Source organism: Coloeus monedula (genome assembly GCF_965178545.1).
Source record: "Coloeus monedula genome assembly, chromosome: 11".
In the NCBI taxonomy this organism is placed as follows: domain Eukaryota; kingdom Metazoa; phylum Chordata; class Aves; order Passeriformes; family Corvidae; genus Coloeus; species Coloeus monedula.
In genome coordinates this window covers 12,917,459-12,941,338 of record NC_138791.1, presented here as the reverse complement: position 1 = coordinate 12,941,338, position 23,880 = coordinate 12,917,459, and positions in this window count along the sequence as shown.

Genomic DNA, 23,880 nt, shown 5'->3' with positions numbered 1-23,880 from the left:
AGCATTTGGTTTGTCATGGCATTACAAGCTCAGTATGAGTGAACAGTGCACGGCTGCAGCAAAGGGACACTGCAGGGTGCTGGGTGGCATCAACCAGGGCATCACCAGCAGAGATAAAGGAGGCATTATCCCACTCCACTCGGCACTAGTCAGCCCACACTTGGAATACTGTGCTCAGTTCTGGGCCTGCAACACAAAAAGGATGTGAGCAGGCAGAGAGAGTCCAGGGAAAGGCTGCAAAGATGAGCCAAGGACTGGAAAGGGCTGCCATGTGAGGGAAGGCTGAGAGAACTGGGTTTGTTCAGCCTTGAGAAAAGAAGGCTTAGGGAAGGCCTTTATAGCCATGCTCCACTATTCAGAGGGTGACTAAAAAGAAGGTGGAGACTCCCTTTTCACAGGAGTCCCATGCAAAAGGGAGGGATAATGGGTACAAATTACTTCTGGGAAGATTCCAACCAAGATGCAAGAAGAAAATTTTTCACAGTGGGAACAATCAGCCATTGGAATAATCTCCCCAGGGGAGTGGTGGATTCCCTGACACTGGACACTTCTAAGATTCAGCAGGACAGGGTGATGGACCACCTTGTCTGACAGTGCTTTTGCCAAGAAATGTTGGACCAAGTGATCCTTGAAGTCACTTCCAGCCTGGTGCTCTATGATTTGACACATCTCCTCTTTGATGTGACATAAGAAATGCCCTTTTGCTCATGCTACAATAAAGCAGGGAAAATTCTAAATGAGCAGCATTTAATCCATTAAACCCAGGCAAGGAAACTGTTTCTGCAGTTGTTCTTTCCCAAGGTGATCCAAAAGAAGGATCATTGTACTGCTTTCTCCTTTAAAATTTTTCCAGGTGACAAGTGGCTCTCCCGAACTCTTTTCCCACAGCCACTTCTTGTTAGCAGGGCTGCCCTTCTCACTGCCCAGGGTGCAGCCACACCATCATCTGGTTCCAGCCCAGGAGAGTAACCAACAATATGCATGTCAGGTGAAATTAAAATTGTCCTTATGAGTTATTCTATGACACCAGCTAGCACTGGCTGTATTAAATCTATTAATTAATATTAAATTAATTATTTTCCTTGCCTAAAAACACAGAGTTTTACTGTGGAGCGCAGAAGCAATTATTATCTGGGATGCTTGAAGGCACAAGTTTCAGAGTCACAAAAGCTGCATATTTGTTAAAAACAGAATGACAAATCTGTCACTGTTAGAGCCACTCTACCAGGACAAGAAAAATCCTGAATAAACTGAAGTAGGTCAACAATTTGCCAGAAATATCAGCTGAATCAGGAGCCTGAGGTTTCATCTCACTGGAACACTACTTATGTGCACAAAGAGCATTGCCTCAGCAGAACACTGTGTGTTACTTACCAAGGGGCCAGCAAGGCATGGCTCAGGTTTCACTACCTGCCACTCATTAAGCCTTAATTCTTTGCTTAGTTACTGCTCCACTGCTTTGGGGATGAGTAAGGAAGGGCACGGGGGGTACTTTGAGAGTGGTGGGACAGGCAAACTCTGCCTCTTGCAGGACTCTGCCCTTTGCAATGGCAGCTGACGGAGTAGAGCAGCGGGCAAGACTCAGCTGAACTGGGCAAGTTTCAGCAGACACGGTGCTGACTACTCCTCGCTGCCTGGGAGGCGATGCAAAAGGTAACAGAGCGAGTCTGTCTTTGTTTCTGCTTGCTGGGAAAATGTTCTTCCAGCCAGCAGTGCTTTTGCAGGGGCTGCATGCCCTTGCTGTGCACTCCCCATGTGGCTGGTATGGACAAGGGGGTGGCTGCCTTATTCCCACAGGATCCAGCACCACTGGGGCGTATGTGATATAATTGGGTCTATCAGGCTGGTGAATAACAAGTCACCAGCTATCTGCCAGCTGCTCACCAGGCCACGGCTAGGCTCCTTCAAGAGGCAGCGATGCTTTTGGTCTCCGTCCCTCCCAGAGTGACTGCTGATGACATTTATTCAGGTCATGACTTTCTCAGTGGTCCTAGGAGACCTGGAAGACAAAGCTCTCAAACAAAAGCCTTGGTGGCCTTTTGAAAAACTCATGTCTCTGTTGCCCTGCTCAAAGTAGAAGAGGGAAAAAAATATCCCTCTATTGAAGTTGTTATGCAATGAGTCATTTGCAGCACAGAGGAAAAGGGTCAGCTTCCCTCTCTGAGCCGCAGTGATTTGACTAATTACTTCTATCTGCTCCAGCAGAAGAGCAGCCTCCTCCAGCCTTTCCGCTGGGTGAGCCGTGTCTGTCAGCAGCACAGAAGTGGGAAGTGATGGGAAACAGCACCCTTCTGCTTTGAGCGGTGGCGTTTCGTCTGTTCCTTACCCCTGCTGGGTGGCAGCTCCCAAAATCAAGCTCAGTGAAACACCGGAGCCTCAAAAGTCGAGACCGGGCAGACTGGTTATTCTGGGGCTGTCCCACAGGTGTTCACATCCTCCCAACAGCCACAGGGGCCCATTTTGCACAAGCCCACTTCTCCATATGCCCCTGGGCTCTGTGACTGCTGGGGGACAGGACAAGGAGGATGCACAGCACATCCCTCTGTGGTGCTCCCAGTCATCAGAGCCTCCCCAGGATTTAGGCATGGAGCAGCCATCAGGCTTCAAGAGGAACAGTATGGAGTTTTAAGGCAGTATTTTCTTTCAGTTTGCATCTGATGAGTTCTCCTGCAGGATTTGGGGGCTGAAGGGTCACAGGTCCTGCTCCAAAACATCATCCAAAACATCTGGACAGAAGGTAAGGATAGGGATACATCTGGGACTTCTTCCAGTGCTTCCAAAATGCTACAGTCTCCTCTGGCTGCTAAAGGGCCTAGGGCTCCCACAGCTGTTAATTGGAGGTGAATGTTATTAAAGTATATTAGGAGAAAAAGGCAGCTGCTATACAAATTGATTATATTTTTACACTTGTTTAAAATCACAACTCTGATTTTTAATTATAGTGGATCAAAGAAAAGAACCACATTAATCCAATGTAATCACGTGCGCGTTGAGTTGATAACAACATTGTATTTAATTGGCAGTAAGCTCAGGCAACGTTAAATACAAATGAAAAGCACTGACACATTCTGAAGACTAATTAATATGACAGACTGGTAGCAAATGCATTGTTTATTACTACTAATTTCCAGTGGCTGGTTCAACACCATTTTGTTGCCACAATCCCCAGTGCTGTGTCCACCAATGCATGATATTTAAAAGGAAAATTAAATATGATTTATTTTAAGAAGCAACAAAGAAGTTCAAAGATAATTAAGTTACGCATTTCAAATACCAAGTTGCATATAAAGTGTTTTAAAATACAGGATTTTTCTCTTTCCAACTGTAAGTCCCCTTGATATGTGCATATAATTCACATTAATGTGCTACATCAGTGACAGAAGACACTTCTTTCTTGGCACATTTTAATGCAGTTAACAAATGGAGATTTTTTTCAGGGCTGACACAACTCTCAGTGAAGTAAACAGAAGGATTACCCTCAGGACCCTGCCAAAGCCCAGCAACTCATTGGAAGAATTTCCCTTGACTCCTGTAGACTCTCAATCATATTCTAAGCTTTTCAGATCAGGACTTGTTATCTTCTTTTTCCATCCTTAGAAAGTACCCAGCAGAAATGAAGACCATTAATTCAGGTAACATCTCTTAAATACAGTGCCCTGAAAGTTTGCTAAGGCTTTCCAGAGAGTTGTGTGCATTAAAATTCTCCTACCTGACTGCACCACCTTCCACAGCTGGTTATGGACTCTAATGGCACATATTTGTCACACCTTGTTACAGCCTTGGTCAATAGAATAATGGAATAATCAATCATCTATATTTTAGTGTGAGACAAAATAAATACAGTGCATAATAGTCAATCAGGTCTTCACCAAGGAAAAGCTGAACAATTACAGTGGTTGTCAATGGTAAACTGCCTATGATAAGTATGCAAACATTGACCCCAAGTGTTACACTGAGAACATGGAAATTAAAACCATCTATCTTGCTTGATTCAAAGTCTCCCAGATAACAAGGGTGATATTTAAGGAAATCGTCAGCTGGACTCAGATTGCTTCTTTCTGTTAGATTAGAATTAAATTAAGTCGAAATTTAGAAAATAGTGGTTTAATTAGAGATACTTCACTAGCTCATAAATTAGACGTTCTCTGTCCTGTTGCAAAGTGTAAGTTTGATATTAGGTGTCAGAGCTGCAGAGGATTCCTAAAGGTTAGTTGCTGTATAAGCAGACTTTTGGGAATGAAGGACTAATTATTGAAGTTCCCAATTTGTTACCCCAGTCTGCTCAGCAAGTGCAGTCTCCCAGATTTCAGCAAAAGCAGTGTTTTCTTCAGAAGCTTAGTACTAATATTCAAAATAAGATGGTCAAAAGAGACCTTGGCCAAAAGCAGACTTGGCATGGAATCAAGCATGAAATATTAATAGATAATCATCTAGAAACTAATTATAAAATTTTAAAAGTCCAGCTATCTTGCACAGACCACTGCAAGGAAGAGTGTTTCAGTTCCATTAGCACAGCAGCAGAAGGAAGATCCTTGCAAAGTAGTTTTCCGATCTTCCTACTGCTCATACCAATGTACATCTATGCTCGATAAAGCAACATTCATTTGAATTAGCAGGGTAAAAAAAGTAACCTAACAATGAAGGTAATAATTCACTGAAACATACTTATCCTGGTTTCAGCTGGTATAGAGTCAATTTTCTTCTCAGTAGCTGGTACAGGGCTGTGTTTTGGATTTAGGAGGAGAATAATGTCGGTAACACACTGATGTTTAACTGTTGCTAAGCAGTGCTTACTCTGAATCAAGGACTTTTCAGTGTCCCATGCTCTGGCAGTGACCACACCAGTGTGTGAGGAGCTGGGAGCGAGCATGGCTGGGACAGCTGTCCTGACCTGGCCAAAGGGATATTCCATATGCTCAGTGTGTTAATTGGGGGAGCTGCTGATTGCATCTTGGGGACAGGATGAGCATCCATCTGTGGGTGGTGAGAAATGGTACTGTGAATCACTTGGAATAACATCATCCTGGTTTTTATTCCACACCCTATTTTCTTTTCATAACAACAGCAACAAAAACAGCAACAACATCAATAACAACAAGTTGTTATTATTATTGTTAATATCGCTATTATACTTTATTTCCATTACTAAACTGTTCTTATCTCAACATGTGAGTTTTATCTTTTTTTCCAGTTTTCCCCAGCACACTTGGCAGGGCAGGGAGTGAACAAGTGGTCGTGTGGTTCTTAGTTGCCAGTTGGGATTAAACTATGCCAATACTGTAGATACAAATAAGAAAATAAAACAAAACAAAGAAATATAGAGAGCAATGCCTTCCTAGAAATGCTAGATTCCAGTGCACACTATTGGGTCATCTCTAGGAACACAGACCAAAATGAAATGGCTGCTCATATAAAGGTGGGAGACTTTGTGACTAGTTTTGAACTCTATACTTCATATTAAAATGCACTTGGTCCAAACAAATTAAAATTAAATTTAGTGGGAATTAGCCAGACTCAGATTTAAGCATGAGTGAAAAAGCCATCCCTGAACTCTCCATCCTTGCATTGCTCTGTCAGCAATAGTGCCAAACTCTCCTGCCAACATCTCCACACCAGGAATTGGTTTGTGCCAGCACACATGGCTGTGGCAGTCCTTCCCCTTCCTAATTGCAAGTCCAGGTTACAAATGGCACCCTCACCCCGAGTGGAATTCACTCATGCATTTCATGTAAAGCTTATGCCCCACCTGTGCCCTTCCCAAATCCACCGTGGTGAGCAAAGGGGCACAGCCATATCCACCATCAATAATCTCTGCTGAATCCACTGCCACGCTGCAAAAGCTGCCATTGCAGCCCAAAAGTAGCCTGACAAACCCTCCCTTTGAGAGTGGGGCTGTCCTGGGTAACACAGATCCTTAGCAGCTTGTGACCAGGAGCAGCAGCATTTTCAACCAAGATGCCTTCAACACTCACTGGCAAAAGCTTGGCACTGAGACAGCAGGTAACAGATGCCCTTCAGTGCTGAGAAACACTGTTGGAGATGAAGATGGGAGAAGTAAACTCCCAGGCTCCAGGGAATTTGGAGGAGAACTAGAGACATTACTGATTTGCAGCATTGCTGAGAGGCTCCCTTGCTGCTAGGCAGCGCTGGCACTCAGCAAGATGAGATCCTCCATGCAAAGAGTGTCTGTGATTGCCTGAACTGCTGTTGAAGATGCACATCAGTGCATCCTGAAATGGACAGAAAAGCTCCTTATATATTGACCCAGCAATTAGCAAGGTGCTGGTGTCAGAACAGGGAGCAAAGCCCTCTGTACAGCTCTCAGCTGCATCTACCATATTGTGGAGCTTTGCAGAGCCACAAAAAATCCCTCTGAGATAGTTTCAAAAACCCAGAGCTGATTATTCAGATAAGCCTTGATGAGATAAGCTCTGATATCATCAGAAAGGGTGCAAGGCACTGTCACACGAGAGAGAGAGATGGGAAGGATGTGAACTCTATTTAAGCGGTCCCACAGTGAAACAGTTTGCAGCCAGTGCACAACTTACTGTCAGCTCTCTGTGAGCAGCTCCTTTGATTGTGCTGCTCTGTGAAGGAGCACTTGTCACTTTTTATTGAAGGAGAGGGGAAGAAAGCAAAGCAGCCTGTTGCCAGGAGAAAAGATGCCACTCACTTTAAGTTAAAATATAGACAGTTGCAATGCCCTGGCTGCTGGTGATTGAGGACCAGCAGAAGTGTGAAGGAAGTATCAATGCAGGGCAAGAAAAAGGAAACAGCAAGAGACTAAAGCAAGAGCAGGCAGGGATGAGGCTCAGACTCCCTGTTTGTAGCCAGGAATGCCTGACCATGCATGAAGGGAGAACAGCAGCCATATGCCCTTCAAAACCAGCAGCTCCCATCAGGCTGAGTCGGGGTGCTGCTCCCATGACTCTTGTACCCAAACCCCTGTGAGACATCTGGACTGTGATAAAACCTAGACTCAGAATGACCCACTGCAGAGGAGCTTTTTAAATCCTCTCTAATAAAAGTGTAATTGGTTGTTTGGCATTGCCATACTGTGGCTGGTCACTCCTTACAGCCTTATCCTCACTCAGCACATGATGAGCTCTAATCGAAATGGGGAAGAGATGTAGCACTGCACAGCCTGTCCTGCAGCCTCTGCCTTCCCACATCATCAAGCTCAGTGAAATCCACCTTGCAGAGCTAGAAATCCTTCACCCCAAAGCAAGAGTATTAAAGCTTTGTGATTGTATCTCTGTAACCCAGCAAGCAGAGGAAAACAACCTGGGAAAGGTACAAAAGCTCAAAGGAAGCAGTGCCTTCCCCCCCTTCATTTGTCTGGATTCTGCTTGTTCAAGATAATAATCAGCAAACAGAAAACCCTGCACAAAGAGGCTCTAGTGGAGAAAGCCCAATTTCCCCTCAGCCTCTGGTGCTTTTGCTAAGAGTTACTGTGGAATATTAAAAGGCACCAGAGATGACAGAAGGAGCTGCAAAGATGGAGGAAATGACTCTGCAGACAGAGAAGAGAACGAAAATGCAAGGCAATATAACAGTATCCTGAGTACCACAAGGCAAAGCATTTCCCACTGGAAGTGGGAAAGCCGATATTTAACAGCTGGATCCTGCAAAATAACCAATTTACTTTGACGGTTTTGTTACTTATAGCAAAGCAGAAAATATTTATAGCTACAGTTTTCCTAAATTCAGCTTCATCCTTGCCCTATTTGTCAACACAACTGGTGCAATTTCTGGCAAGACTCTTGGACTGTACTTCCTCACCCACACCTGGTGAGTGTTTTGTGATTCCTAGTCCTAATTCAACGGCAGAGAGGCTCCAACACCTTGTCCCCAGCTACCAGGTTTTAAGGATCATATTCCTGTGCAATATAAGATGTGAAGGATCTGGAGCACAAGTCTGATGAGGAGCAACTGAGGGAACTGGGGTTTTTAGCCTGGAGAAGAAGAGGCTTAGCGGAGACTTTATCCCTCTCTGAAAGGAGGTTGTAACCAGGTATGGGTTTATCTCTTCTCCCAAGTAAAAAGCAACAAGACAAGATGAAATTTCCTCAAGTTGTGCTGGGTGGGGGTTAGGCTGGATATCTGGAGTTTGGGAATCTCTGCTCTGGTTCCTGGAGCACCACCTTCTCCCCCTCTGTCTTCCCTGACCTTGCTGCCTGCAGAGCTGTTTCTCTCACAGATGCTCACTCCTCACTCCAGCTGCAATTGTGCAGGGATTTGTTTTTTTCTGCCCTTATTAAACTTGTTATCCCAGAGGCCCTGCCACCATTCACCACCACTGATGGCCTCAGTCTTGGCCAGTGGCAGGTCTGTCTTGGCTCTATCAGACACTGGGGAAGCTTCTGGCCGCTTCTCACAGAAGCCACCCTTGTAGTCCCACTGCTGCCAAAACCTTGACACACAAACCTGATACAGTGATTGCATGATTGTAAGATTCTAAGTGTAGAAATCACAAATGGTGCATCTGTTCTGAACTTATGATGGATAAAGTCACTAAAATGCCTTATCCAGTCACTTTAGAGGCATTAAAACATGATTAACTTCACATGCTGCAATGAGGGCAAAAGTGGAGTGGCTGATTTTTCATTGGTTCTAGTCATGATGTATTTTTCTTTTCCTATGAGCACAGGGGCTAACTCACAGATTCCACAGTGCTGCTGCTAATGCCCGTATGTGTGTCTCATGGCAGCACACAGCCATCCATCCCAGCGGTGGAGAGCAACTGCTAAGGAATTGCACACACATTTGGCAACAGGCGATACCAATGTCACCTTCTAAACAGGCAACTGATGGATGCACGAGTACACAGAAGACCAGCCTTTTCCCTGGAAGCAGAGGAAGGCAGTGGCTCCAAGTCCTACAGTACGGGGTTATCATCTGGATGTGGCTGCATTTCCCTGAGACTCACCTCTCTTCATCTCAGCCTCTAGCTGGGATAGGTGGCATATGGATGTCTTCATGCTCCTGGCCATCTTGCCAGAGGTCACAGCTCTCTATTCCCCTGGCAAGCTGGGGGTGGTTCCTGGAAGCATTGTGGGCTCTTCCCATCATATCTGCCTTCTGAGCTCATTAGCTCTCTGCTGTGCACTGATTTTGTGTGGAAGGACTTCAGGAGTGACCCTGCCAGCTTCAAAACCGTGGGATATCTTCTTTCAGTAAAACCCCAATTTTGGTACAGAGCTACAACACACCACAGGCTGTAACCCCTGGGAACATCCCGCATGCCAGCAATGAATATGGGATAAGGCAGCCTCAGAAGTATCAAACACAGCATGGCAGTAGTGCCATGGTCTGTGGGACAGGCCAGCATTTGGGGACAGGCCACACAGAGCCCCTGGGGACACACAGCCAGAGCCAGCGCTGTCCCACAGCACTTGGGGAGCACACCGGGTGTGCCTGAGCTGCGACAGCATCGCTGCTGTGTACGGAAATGAAAAGGCTTTTTTGCTGCCTTTTGAGGTTGCTTTTTGTCTTTTGTTTTTAAGAGAGAAGACTGCAGATCTTGTCTGTCCCGGGAAATACATTATAAAACTGCAATTTGCCTGTCTTGCCTCTTTCACCCTAGCATTGACCCTAAAGATGAACTCCCACAAACAAGTCTAATCCTGTTTTTCATGTTTCCCCAGGCTAATGAATATTTATAAATTGTTTCTCCAGAGCCAAAGCATGGCCCTTACAACCGGCCATGATAGTTCAATTTGTTTGCTTGCCAATTCTTCAAATTGTTTTTTTGTTGTTGTTCTTTTTGAAACTTAGAGGTAAAAAAGAATCTAATTCCCAGTTGGCTCTTATCAAAGTGTGTGGGGGTTTTGTTTAGTTGTTAGGGGTTTTTTTTAACTCAGCTGGTGCTTGGAGACTTTCCAATAGGCTTGAATGATTAATGTGGTGCCACTGACTTGTTTTGCGTTTGTATTAACAAAAAAAAAAAAAAAAAGGACAATTCATGTTTTCCAAAGAGCCAGTTAGGTATCTCTGATTGACCATGCCATGCAAGTTTTAAATTGTTCTTTGTATGCACAAAATGTGTAGTAAAAAGGAAGCATTTCCACAGAGATGAATGGAAAATTCAAGGTTAGAGACACGGGCAAAATACCGCCTCTCAGCAAGCTGTGTATTAGACTATAATCATTGCAAAGCCAGGTCTTAATATCTTACATTTATTTAAGGGAAAAGATTTGTTCTTTTGCCTGCTATTTATTTAGCTAGTCTAAATTCAGTTTGAATAGCAAAACAGCTTTCCCAGTTTAGCTGCATTATCAAGTCAAGGTCATTTCCCTCAGAGAAAGATCAAGATCCTCTATAAGGAAGAAAAAAAATAAATTACTCTCTCCCCCTGATTGATCTACTAAACATCATTAGCAAAGGGTAAGAGATATCTAAACATGCTCTGCAGTCCATTGATGTGCGTGGTGCTTTTTTAGTGTGAAACAGAAGGAAGTTATGCAATTACCTTGAGGGAAAAAACTGTTCCTTTAGTGGTGTTTGGAAATAAAACAGAGTTGTGAACAGGGGGGTATCCTGAAGGACTCCTACAAGCTGCATGTTTGTGAGTCAATGAAGTGGTAAAGAAATGCAGCTCTGTTTATTTGCATTATGTGCCTCTTCACAGGTGAGAGTTCTGCCTTTTCTAATGCTTTCCATCCAGTGTTATAATAATATCTGTAGAAGCTTGATAGCACTTAATAGCATGTATTTCTTTAGAAATAATAACTGTTTGTGCTTAAACTCACTAGATTAAGATGTGCCATTGTAACACTATGGCTCAGGGACTGCTTGGCAAGCACACAGGGGCTACATCCAGCAAGGGGAACTTTCACACCAGCCAATATGTATTGCATCATAAACTCCCAAACAACAAAAGCTATCACACTAATTTCTGTGATTTTATCCTTCTGCCAGAGGAAAAAAAAAGGTAATTTGAAAGCCTGAGAGTGAAGGGCAGCCTTTCCCAAATTGTTTTGCTGCAAGGAGACAGACCATTACCAGGGATCCAGAAATTGTTCCAAGGGTTGAAATTACTCACAACATATTAAGGGGGGTTTGTCCACGTGCTCAGCACTCCCCTGAGTGTGGAGGTGGGCGAGTGGGCTCTGCTGCAGCAGCCTGGCCAGGGGACAATGCTCCAGGGGCACTGGGGGATCTCCAGGGCAGGAGCTGCTTCCTCCGATTTATTTGAGCAAGAGCAAATACAACTGAACCCCGCAGAGGCAAGTGACCATGAACTGTGGTTAGGGCAGCACTGCAAATTCAGCACTGGGCAAGAATGCACGGGAGGCTTTAGCTGGGGTGCCCTGAGGAGGTGACACTGCTGGAGAGTTAGACTCGTTAGACCCCCAGCCCAGTCTGTGCAGGAGCTGTGGGGTGCCTTCCTCAGAGTGTCCAGAGAGAGGTCAGGGCCTCCAGGCATCTCCCTGCCCATGCAAGCACACATGTGTGTAAACAAAAGAGATGCACACACACACACCTCAGTCCCTGACAGCTTAATCAGCCAGACCTCAAAACTCTCTGTTGCGGGAATACCTAGAAAAGGTCTGGGACAGCTCAGTTACTTTTGAATTATAGCTCCTTTTTAACAATTGAAAGTGTAAATAGTGATTGCTGTGAAAAGAGCCTTCTATCCACAGAAAGACCTATGATCCAGGTGGCTGAGCACCTCTGGAGGAGTGGAGGTGCTCATGGTGTCTCCACCACACTCCCAGGTTTGTTGGTGGGGCAGGGGACTGGTCTCAGAGAGGCACGAGGCTTTGAGGAAGAGCCAACACAGCTTAAACTTGTCTGCTGGCAGTGTCCTGCAGAGACTACCCCAGAGAGGCAAAATGGGCTATAACAGCCTCCTCTGCCTCCCTGCCTGGCCACTGCCCAAGCTAAGGAGAGAACAGCCCTACTATGGTTTGCAATTAAAGAACAATAACAAGTTTTTGCCAGCTCACCTGGATCACTGATACCCTATTTCATAGGGTGCAGCTCTCCACACCCACATTCTCCCCGCTGGTAACAATGAGTCAGTGGGCTCACATTACCCACAGCTGGAGGAGATACCCAAAGTGGGAGTTATGCTAGCCAGAACCCAAATCTTAATGAACCATTAAGGAAACACATTGCCAAAAGCCCCATGAGATCCATGCAGGTTCCTTGGGCACATGCATCAGGCAGCTCTGGCAGCACATTGCTGGTTATCATTGCTGTAAATCAAAGCGGAATTAGCATAATTGTTCAGGTCTGGGGTTTGTTTTTACTAAGGTCATAAGCTGGTAAGACTGGGGGTTTTTTACACCACATTGTAATTGTGTTGGCAGCCTAATTTTCAACACTGTGCTTACCTATGATCAGTCTCAACTATGTTAATGCCAACTTTCTTCGAAAGAAAACCAAATTGCTCCAGGAGCAAATCTGAATTCAGCAATATTTCTGTCAATCCAGTGGGCTGCCTTTCCTTCTGCCTTCCTTAGGAGACAATCATTGCCTGCTGGGACTTTATGCATAGATTGCTAACTTGCTGTGCATATGCTGATGCAAAGAATGAGCTTTGTAATTTAAATAACAGACTGTGGAATTGATGACAGACACACACCGTCATTCACCCAGCTGCAGAAAACTGTCAGTGAAGCCTCCAGCAGGAAGGTGGAGAAATATATTACTTTTTCAGGAAACAGACACACAGCCTGCAGCCATGGACATCTCTTGGAGGACAGCATATGCAAAATAAACAGACCCCCCCCCAAAACCAGGAGGGTTTACACAGTGTCCTGCTCAGAGAAGAGATGCCTCCTGCCCTTTGCTGCTTACTCCCATTCCACCTGGCTGAATCTTCAGTCCAACTGTGATGCAAAGTGGAGATGTTCCTTTTTGCTAGGAGACTGGAGAAATAAAATGGGCTTTGGTAAAATCCTGGTGGAGGCTCCATAGCCCCTGAGAAGGGCAGCTGGGTAAGACCCATCAGCTCAGCCATGACAGCTCCTCTCTGCCAGGCAGGGTCACACCCACCAACACTTCCTGCATCATCAAGGGGCTCCCTTAGCCTCCAAACTGGGCCTTTTGTCCCTGGACACACTGATTTACCTCCAGGCACAGGCTGACCCACTGGTGGTGTGTCCCACAGTCCCCCCCATGCCTGCACTGACCATCCTGGGAACCTTCAGCTGGACCAGTGCATTGGGAGCACCCCTGAGAAACAGCCCTGTGCAAACGAGGGTGATGCTGCAGAAGCTCTGAGAGACCCCATTAGCAGGCACAGAGCCAGGGACAGCCCTCCTGGGGATGGATGGGGCTCCCAGGTAAAGCAGAAGAGGGTTTGGGTGGACATAAGCATTGGCCAAGGCTAGGCAGAGCCACAGGCTGTATGACAGAGCTGGGCCTGGCAAGAATTTGTCTTGCAGAGCAAGTCAAGGGCTCTGCAGACCGTAAAAACGACAGCAAGAATACAGAAAATAACCATAAATACCTGTTCAGGTAAAATAAACCTCCCTAATCTTGTATGTCTCATTTGCATAACAACAAAGCCTTTGTTGGTTTTTTTTTTTTAAGGTTGATAAATACCTTTTCTTTTTGAAAAGAAACAAAGTCTCTGACAAGGCCTTTAATCACCAAATCAGTATAAACAACATTATAATACATTAGACTTGGAAATTATAACCTGTGATTATGCATCAACTAATTAAATTAGTACTGACAGTTTTCAAAGTGTAGGAGAAAAAGGCAAAACACATTGCTTGCTTTCAGGGATGATTTTTTCTGGAAGAAGTGAAGACAGACAAGCTGTGCTTTCTATCTGGTAATGAGGAAACTCCCACATCTGAGACACAACCTCTCCTAATGCTTGTCAGGAAACCCATTTCACAAGTAGGAGCTAAGCCTGGTCAGCAGTGAGGAATAAGCAACAAGTTAAAGTCCTGCTTATAACGAAACCCAAGGAGTTTGCCCTAGAAAAGACCAGGTACAGCTGCTGTGCCACTGAGCAAGAGCCACCAGCCTTCTGGAAACTGAGTTTCATTGTTTGGGAAGATGAAAGCCTTCACTTGGCTGAGAAACAGCATAAAAACAATTCATAAATGGGAGCAAGACAAACTGTATTTATGCATAAGTAGCATTAATAGCCTTTTGTGGGTTCTTCTAATAATTTAGGGTTGCTATGCAACACACAGGTCCAAACACAATTACAGCAGCAGCAACTGAGCAGATCCTCTGGTGGCTTTTATAGGACCTGGAGCAAACCTGCACAGCCACTGCTGGCTGCACCCAGCATGGTGCCCCAGGTGCACAGTGCCAAGGGAACTGGGGCTAAAATGCAGCAGCATAAGCATCCCAACCACTGCCACACATTTTCCATTCCAAGGAATAATAGCAATTGTGGAAACAGAAATGCCTCTCAGTCCAAACTCATGCCACATGCAACACTTGTCAACTTGTCAAGATGTTACTTTAAATAAATTAGCTTAATTTACATGTTAATAACACTACAAACCAGTGTGACAAAAGTGGGAGAGGGAGAGAGGAGAAAAGTGGGGAGACAAATTCCATTTAAAACTTCGACAGAAATAGGAATTTTGAAATATTTCAATAAGCTCAAAATAAAATCCACCCATTAAACCTACTTGCATTTCATGTCTGGACTCTCTAGTTGCACACCAGCTTTTCATCTTCTGGAAATGCTTGCAAGTGGCAAGACTTTGAAAGCTTCAGTCGAATGGTTGTATGCAGGCACATTCCCATGATAACTGGGCTTGGGGTGAATATTTGGAGAGGATTGGGAGGAGCAAAGCCAGTCAGCTCTGTGTGTTTATATGAGAGGAGAGGTGGGGGAGGAGGGGAATCAAACTGCTAATATAAGGCAGTTCTTGTGCTTGAGGCACGAGCTCTGGCGTGCCCCAGGTCAGAGACAGTCCAGCTGCGTTCTCCTGTGCGTCACTGAAGCGCCTCCGGGATCAGGAAAGGTGCTGCTGGCTGGGCTGGCTCGCTGGCATCTTTGCAGAGGGAAACACGGCAGGAGCTGATGGGATCGGCTCACGTTAGCTCGGAGACAAAGGAAGAGAGAGGCTGTTCTGGTCTGGCTCCTAACAGGTTTATTGTGAGAAGTTTCACAACCCGAACAAGCTCGGAAGGGATGGAATGCGGGGGGAATCCTCCCCGGAGGCTTGTCCTCAGTTTTATAGGGAGTTTGAAAACCCCGGTGAAAGGGGAAAACAACCAATGAGTTACAAGCCAGGGGAAGGATGCAATTTAACAAGAACCACTGGGGGAAACCGAGGCGGGAGTTAAACCAGAGAACCAGCGAACAACCGAGGAACCGGGAATTTTCCCGAACCGGGGGAGGCGGCTTGGACCCGGGCACCGCCCAGGGGGTGCGGCTCAGGCTTCTGAGCCGCCCCTCAACCCACCCTCTGAGCCTGCCTCTTCGGGAAACTCGATCCAGGGGAGGGGCTGGGATTGACTGGCATCACGCTGCCCCAGCCCCGCAGTGGGCTGGGTCACACCAACACTAATATCCATTCAAAAACTAAAAAATGAAAAAACAGTTTGCAGTGCAAATGGCAGCAGCCAACAGTCTCAGCTATCCCACATTGTCACAGGTCATTTTGCTTCAGCTGCCCATCCATGGCACAGCAAAACCAGCAAAGCTTGCAGGAGAGGTCCAACAAGTCAGCTTAGGAGACAGCAGAAAACAATATTTTCTGTATTTAATTACTTTATAATAATGGCCTGCATCATCAATTTAGCATTTCTGTTTGCCTGAGTTTTTCAGGGCTCAAGTAAAATCAAGGTTTTCTTCTGATACTTTGTACTTGGCCATATCACATCCTTGCAAAGATGCCTCATCAATTCATTTGTGCATGAAAGGACAGATAGAGCATCCTTCCCAAAGGGCCCCTCCTAGCACAGAGGTGACCTGGAAAGTGACAATTAAAAGAGAACTCACCCAGGACTTGTAGCCTCCGTACAGTTGCACACATTTAGAAAAGTGTGGGCAGAGGCCCCTCTTCTTCCCTCTCCCCTTTCCCAGGCCTCATGGTTGGGCATTTTCAGAAGTGGTGCAGCCCCAGAACAGATCTCCAGAGGTGATGCTGAGCACAGCCAGGGATGAGGTCCAGAGACCCCTTTCCTCTCCCCAGAGCTCTCACCTGGCCTAAGAGGGGATGTAGATCCACCAGGTGTAACACACTCAACTTTTAGAGCTGCTGAAGACAATGTTCTGTCCTCTAATACACATCAGATAAACAAACCCATTGTAGAATAAGTACAACCAGTACCAGAAAACGTCCTGCAGCCAGCAAGTATCTCCTGCATATTTTATCCTATAATCCACTGCACTAATACTTAACCACCACACCAAGCAGGTGGAAGTTTGAGGGCCATTGAGCACTGTGAATTTTCCCAATGCATCACAATTACCAAAACACCTGTGCTAAATAACTTTGCGCTGAGCCACTGTGAAAATTCACAGAGTGCTCAATAGCCCTTGAAATTTCTCATTTCTAACTGGCAGCAGAGTGGCTGAGTGCTCACACATCACACAGCAGCACAGCACACACGGACACTGGATCAGGACCTCGGAAAGGCCCTTTTCTCCTCGGCAGGATGTTTTGCCATCCCTGTGATTTTCAGGCTGCTCCTACTTTGTCTCTGCAATTACACTCACTTGGAGCTGGTGAACTTCTGTGTGAGCAGACTCCAAACACCAGCTCCCCTGTCGTTCCTCCCCAGCCCAGCACAGCTGCATGTCTCAGGACTTCCCTTTTCTTCTTGCAGAGCCAGGGCAGATGCCAAGTTAGAGGCAGAGAAACTCTGTGGCCATGACAGGCTTAAACCCAGCTCAGTACTGGCCTCTCCATGCTGCCTATCCCCTTTTCTTGTGGACACCAGAGAGGGATTAAGGGCTCGGCTTCACTCTGGACACAGCAGCAGCTGAGGACAAGCTCAGCCCTGGCATGCACAGAGCAGGGCCAGGCTCAGTGGATGGCCAGAAGCTCTTTAGCTGTGGTGGAAGACACGAAAAACTGCACAAGCCCCTGCTGCATCCAGCTGGAAAAGAGGACAAGAACAAACTGGAGGGGTTTCGGCAGGCAAAAGCAAAAAGGATGGGAGGCTGATAAATCTCCCTTAGGGTGGGGAACTACAGATATTCAATCCATTTAGTCTGTCCCTGGGAAGGCTAAGAGGTGACTCGAGAGTGGTCAGCAAATGCCTTCACAGACAGAGCAGTAATAAGAAGAGGCTCTTTAACCTGGCAGGCAAAGGCATCTTGAGATCCAGTGGCTGGAAACTAAAGGCATTTCTACAGAGAAATAAAATTGTTCTTGGTGCAGAACAATTAAAGTAATTAATTAATCAGTAGAACAACTTACCTAAGGATGAGACAGATTCTCTGTCACTTCAGCTTTTTAGATTGGACCTCTGTGGGACATCTGAACTCCACCAGAGCATCTGGGTTTTGAATAGGAAGTCTTGCAGGAAAAATTGTTGGTGTGGGCTCTTGGGGTGTCCTCCTGCATAGCTAGTCCAGAACTGGAAATCTTTGGAAGACAGTAGCAGCCAGACACTGTTGTATTAGACACAAATACAGAAGTAATACCACAGAGAAGTGAGAATGATCTGGAGAATATAATGCATCTCATCAGATGTCCTCCGAGGCCTACAGTGCAGGGCTGTGTCCTGCTCTCTGCCCCTTTGCTGCTCGAAAAGAGCAGGGCAGCAGAAGAGCAGCTGCTCACAGATGGAGGCTGAGCATGGCTCCTCTGTGTCCCAGTGTCACCATTCCCACCAAGGGCTGTGAACTACCCAAACCACAGCCTGTCATGCTGGGCTGCGGTTTCCACATCCTGTGTACTCACCAGCCACTTGCAGCTCATCTGTGGGACTGCACAACCTCAGCTTCTCTGTACAGTTCCACCACTTACTTGTAAAATGTTGCCATGATAATGAGGTTGAGCTTCTATAGCAAATCTGTTGATAAAAGTACTATAAACCTAATTTTCAGGGTTGCTTAGCTCATTGCTAAAAGGTTCACTGCATCTCTACCAACCTCCAGATGAAATCCAGATAATTTTTCAAGAGATGACTTTTTAGAAGCCTCAGGCTTTTATGTTACTTCTTGTATTTTAGAAAAGACATGTTTTGGAGCCCTTGACACAAATAGGAGGTGAATTTCAATGGTCCCAATTTAAATGTGTTTTAGAGTTAGTGATGTTTAAATACAATTGGTTTTGCTACATTAGCATAAGAATGTTGGGCCAAAAGCCCAATTTTCTCATACGGTTTTCTAGTAATTAATACTCTAGACACTTCTGATTAAAAAATTATATAAATACATCACTTCACTAATGCTAAGTAAAATAATAAAAAATACCAAAGAAACAAAAGAGAAAGGAGCATATCACATACACACAAACAGGCAGGGAGGATTAAAACCTGACTGGACAGGCACAACATCCCCCTTTCCCTAAGAGATCTATCACACACAGACTCATCCAAACAAGGGGCAAAAGAACCACCAACACCAAGCTCTGGAAAAGTAACATTCTGCTTAATCCACAATTAATGAGGCTACCTGGTAGATTCCCATCTCCATAAAGCAACTGGAAAATCCCAAGGCCCCCTGAGAGTCCACTCACAGCCTGCACCGAGGCCAATGAGCCCCAGCTGAAGCCCAGATCCCACTGATGAGCCCCCACTCTGTGCTGGGATCCGGCAGGGCAGCACAGGCACCTCCTCAGAGCACACACAGGCTGCGTGGGCTCCAGCAGCCTCTCCAGGAGCTGGGTTTTTCCCTGCCTCACTCTCCTGCAGCCACAGGCACCTCTTGAATATGCTCTTGCTCTCTGCCACTGCCCATCTGCAGATCACAGGACTGCATGACCTCAGTGCTGCTTCACAAGTTGTCAAACAACTGCCTGGGCAATAAAACAATTTATATTTTCCATGTATTTTGGTATATTTCCTGTTAGGTAATAACAAAAAACAAGCATTATGTTGTTCTGAGTACATAAAAGTATTTTTTCACTGATTGCCCAGGCTTTAATTTTCTTTAAGAAACTCTAAATGGGTGTTATTGAAAATAGCCACGCAAAAATCATGGTACTGCAGCCAAGGACCATTGTAGGCTGTCCAGAAGTCTCATGACTTCACTATGATGCACTGAGAAGGACTAATCAAAGTCCCATTATAATTATAACAAATCAAATGACCTGCATCATTAGGTCAATGTCAACAAAAGTGACTCTCAAATGTCTGTGTTGGAAGGTTTACACAGATCCTGTTCCCTCTGCAGCAGCAAGAGACCACTCTAAATGTCACTGGAAGGTTCTTTGCTTTTTAATAGGCACCTGAGTTTTATTTGGCTGGCTTCTAAATTATTCCCTCCTCCTTTCTGATTAGCAGAGCTTTCAGATCTTACACAGAGGGCTCTCAGGCTCTTTGTTCTTCAGGAATTCTTTTCTAATTAAAAAAAAAATAAAACCTCACAAAAAAAACCCCCTCACATCTGCAAACAGAAATGCAGGAAGACAGCCAAAAATCAGATCCTGAGCATTAACATTTAACTATGGCTGTATTTCACTGTGGGCCTGTACACATTTGTATAAAGGCAGATGCCCTTATGCTCTGTGTCCCCTGGAAGTAGGAAGTACACACGCTCCATTCATAATTAATGGCCCAGCTTTTCCAAAAGCACTAACAACTGCATCTGCTCCTGTCTGCTGAGGGTTTGACCCTCAAGGTTTAGCTTCACCAGACTAATGCTCTGCCTGCAAAGTAGCCACCTAGGACACACTGGAGCCAGGCTTTATCACCCGGATCCCAGATGGATCCAAGCCAGCAGCACACATAACCACACTTGTCCTCTGAAATCAGTGCTGGCTTTGGCACCCATTTTGAAGGCAGTGAGCTTGGCCTCCAACACACAGGTTTCCAAGTGCTTAGGATTGGGTCTAAGACCTCCTGAAGCCTCAAGCAAGCTGAGAGTCCACAGCACCACTGCCAAACTGAATTACTACACGATTGCAAGCCTTTGTACTGCCCAGAGGACAGACACACCACAGCACTGCAGAGCTGTGCCTGCACCAGGCAGTCAGCACTTCAGCTCTCAGCAGGACAGCACGGATGCTCCTGGCAGGCAGGTTGCTGCTGAAAGGCATCAAAAACCACCTGGAAATGGACTGATTGGTTTTATTGGCTTGTTACCTGGTCCATGGAGTGAGATATGCCCTGAGTATATTTGTTCTGCTGAGGTAACCAGAAAGAAAGCCTCACCAAAGCAGGCTCTCTATTGCCAGAGCACTGATTCCATGAGTATTTGATTTTTAAGAAAAAACAGATATGAGGTCTAGTGCAGATTTGACCTGAAAACAACTCTCCATTCCTTTTTCTCATGGCTTTTATTTGTGCTTCTCTCCACCCAGCAAGACAGTCCCCTCTTGTGCCCCCTTGGGAGGCTTCTCAACAAGAAAAATAAGAGTTTGGGCCCACCAGAAGGCGTCAGAGGCTCTGGATGTGCCCTAGGAGAACTCCCTATGCCAGGGTCTTCCATAGCTGGTGGCCCAAGTGCTGCATGGCAATGTTCTTCAGTCAAAACAAAGCATTCTGCAGAGGGGAAACCCCTGGAAATAACACCCACAACTGTAGAAATTAAACTTCTTTGTCAAGAAGACCTCAAATGGGTCCAAAAGACATTGGTTGGAAGAATACACCCTGATACACTTGGTCTGTTTTCACCTCAGTGTTGTCTGTTTCTTTTACGTGATTCCTCTGTACTTTGGAGTGATCTGTGTAAAACTAAAGGCATGACATAAAGGGAACAAAGCTGGATAAAAACCTTAGAGTACTTGCCAAACTGGAAAAAAAAAAGAAGAAAAAAGGAAAGAAAACATTAAGCCAAGCCAAGCCAAACATCCCTCTACTTTTTTGTGCTTTGTTATCATTTGTAACAAAGTAGGGTGGATAACGCAGAATTGCATCAGAAACCTCTGTGTGCATAAGAAATCCCTCATGTTCCACAAAGAAGGATGGGATAACAAAAACAGAACCCTCTAATTTGCAAAAGTGGTTGGTGGTCTAATCCTGAGTGGAGATCTCTCAAGCAGTGCTGAACCGGTGGCTCTAGCAATGAAGTGGTCATGTCCTCACCAGAGCATTCCAGCCCTGTGGGGACAGCCCAGCACATTGCATTCAAGCCTGCCAAGATGTCCTGAAAGCAAATCTCAGAGCACTGGATGGTTTTGGGGCAGCTGCCTCCAGGTGGATGGCCCAGGAGACACCCAGGTATGGGCGGGCCAAGAGGTCTCCCAGAAAATGCTGTCAACCCTGCCTTAAAAGTCACAGCATGGCAAATGTCTGAGGCTGGTGAGGTCTAAGAGTCTGACTCATTTAGCTCAGGAATAGTTCTTCAGTTCAGGGTCAGCTCTATCTCCACCAGATCACCCAGGATGTCAAAGCCCAAGATCTCCAGGCAAACACAAAGGAAAAAATCCCTTGCCCAAGCTGCTTGTATTTCTGACTGAATGTGTTGGGTAGACAAATGCAAAGGGGAAGCAAGCAGAGGGTGATACCACATTAAACAAAGCAGGCTTTGCAGAAGAGTTTATTGCCCTTCCAACACTAGCCCCTTACACTGCAGAATTCCAGCATCTTTCTGGTTTCCTTAACTTTCCCAATATTTCACTTGCAATTTTACGAGGAGTTGGGTCACTATAAAGATATTAGGCTTTCCTAAAATTCAAGATTTCTACATACTAATCCCTGGCTGTGCCTGTCACTTGTGTCCTTCAGCCAGGATCACAAAATGCCCCAGGGAAGCAGGGAGTAATCCCAGCTCCCCGCCTGCCACCCACCCTGCTCCCAGGAGCTGCTCCAGGAACGATAACCTCAGTGCTAGAGAGGGCATTTCCCAGGTGACAGGCAGCTAGAAATGAGCTGAGCAAGCAGGAAAAAAGCACCCAGGATTGGATTGCAGGAAAGCTGCAGGTGTTATGATAATTGTAAGAGTTTGGCAAACCAAGGGAACACCACATGTTTCTAAAATGCCAGCACAGGCCTTTATACTTTCGTTGCACATCTGTGCATCAGTGTCTCAGCCACTCTCCCAGACATTTTGGAAGTACACCAGAGCCACACAAAACCTTGGAGTGAAGTTCCAAGCACTCAACAAAGTGATAAACGGGATCACAACCTGCTCTGCTCTCTCACACTGACCAGACCAGCTGCTGAGGATGGGAGTGTGTGGCACAGAGAGAGGTGACTCAGGGAGATGCTTCATGGTGCTGTAGCCACTACAGAGACAGGAACCTGTCCCTGCTGGACACTTTCAGCCATTTGCCTTGGTGAATGCCTCCCAGCTATGCAGGAAATAAGAGCAGAGCTTGCATTTCATGCCTTTTACAAACTAGACCTGAGGGAAGAAGTAGCCAACAGGAAAGGTTTCCACTTTTGCCAACTCCAAGTTCTCATCATCCTTTTTTGTTTATTGTTTCCCCTCATATTTTCAAACAATTGTCAATTTTCCCAAAACTTCTGTGTAAGAATATAGATTCTTTTCTGCTACAAGACCCCAGCAATAAAGCAACATTTATTAAAACAAGCATTTCCACTTCTGCTGAAGCAGAATTTCCTATGTGGAAAGGGAACCCAAGCAAGTTTATCAGCTTTTGCTTTTCTGTGCATCCTGTAAACACACATCACCATTTCCTGCTCATTAATCCTGCAAAGGAGCACTTACAGTGTTATTTTAAAGGGTTTTCCTCCCTTAGCAGCTCCCTGTGGTGCCATCCAGTTTCTGATCTGAAGGGCAATCAATAAATAAGCCCTGCCATCCGTCGAGGTTCCTGGCTGCCCAAAGAGAGCAGCAAACCCCAACATGCTGGTTTATTACCCAACAGCAGCAGCCGGCCTTGGCAGTGCCAGTGCTGGGTTTAGATGTTTGTGTTTGAGTAACAAAGCAGTGTGGGCCTGGGAAGTCATCAGGGCTGTTCTGTGCCAAGCTACACCCAGATTCACTCGCTGAGCACTGGAGTTTCCATCACAGAGCGCTTTCGCCAACTGGTTGCATGGGGGTGGATGTCCATGTCATCATTTTAATTGCTCAAAACAGCAAATGGGCGGATTTCTGGATTGTCAAGGACATTGTACAGAAAAGAGACATTATTAATCTCTCCAAATCCTAGCTGGTGAGCAGGGCCTTGAAACAGCTGAACAGCAAGGCAAACACACTCGGCAAGTGGGCAGCCTGCCATGATGAGGGACAGCATGGACCAGGGCTCGAAGGGAAGGTGCTGCTGGCTGGTGAGCTCTTCTCCAGCTGCTAATAAATAATGCTAAAAAGCCTGGCAGGAGGCAGCATAAACAGAAAGTGCTGCTCCATCTCATATAGTTTTTGGAAAGAGGGATATATTTTGTTGAGGCACCACAAATGTACTTTATGCACCCCGGAACTGGCAGTGCCAGCAACTGCTCGTGCCAATGGGGTGTCGCCAGTGCCTGGCCCACAAGAGGCAAAGGCATCCTCTGATGCTACCAGTGAAAAGAGCTGCTTGGCTGGCCCAGAACTGATCTGAGGAGACTATGGAGAGAGCAAGGGCTGTGCAGACAGGCTGTCTGCCTCTCCCTCAGCCACTGAGAGTCATGCTCTGCAGCATATATGTGCTGACAAGCTGGCCATGGGAAAGGAGCAGGATGTGATAGGAAGAGCTGGTTTGCAGGTAGATGAAAAGAGGAATCCCATCTCACCACACTGAGGTTTCTAAATGCATTTTAAATTAAAATCAAACTAATTCTCCAAAGGTTTTAACAGGAGGGGGCTGTATGCCCTTGCAGGGAAGCACCACCCATGCACCAAGGATTTATTCCTCTGTTACCTCTCTCCTTGGGTCACTGAGC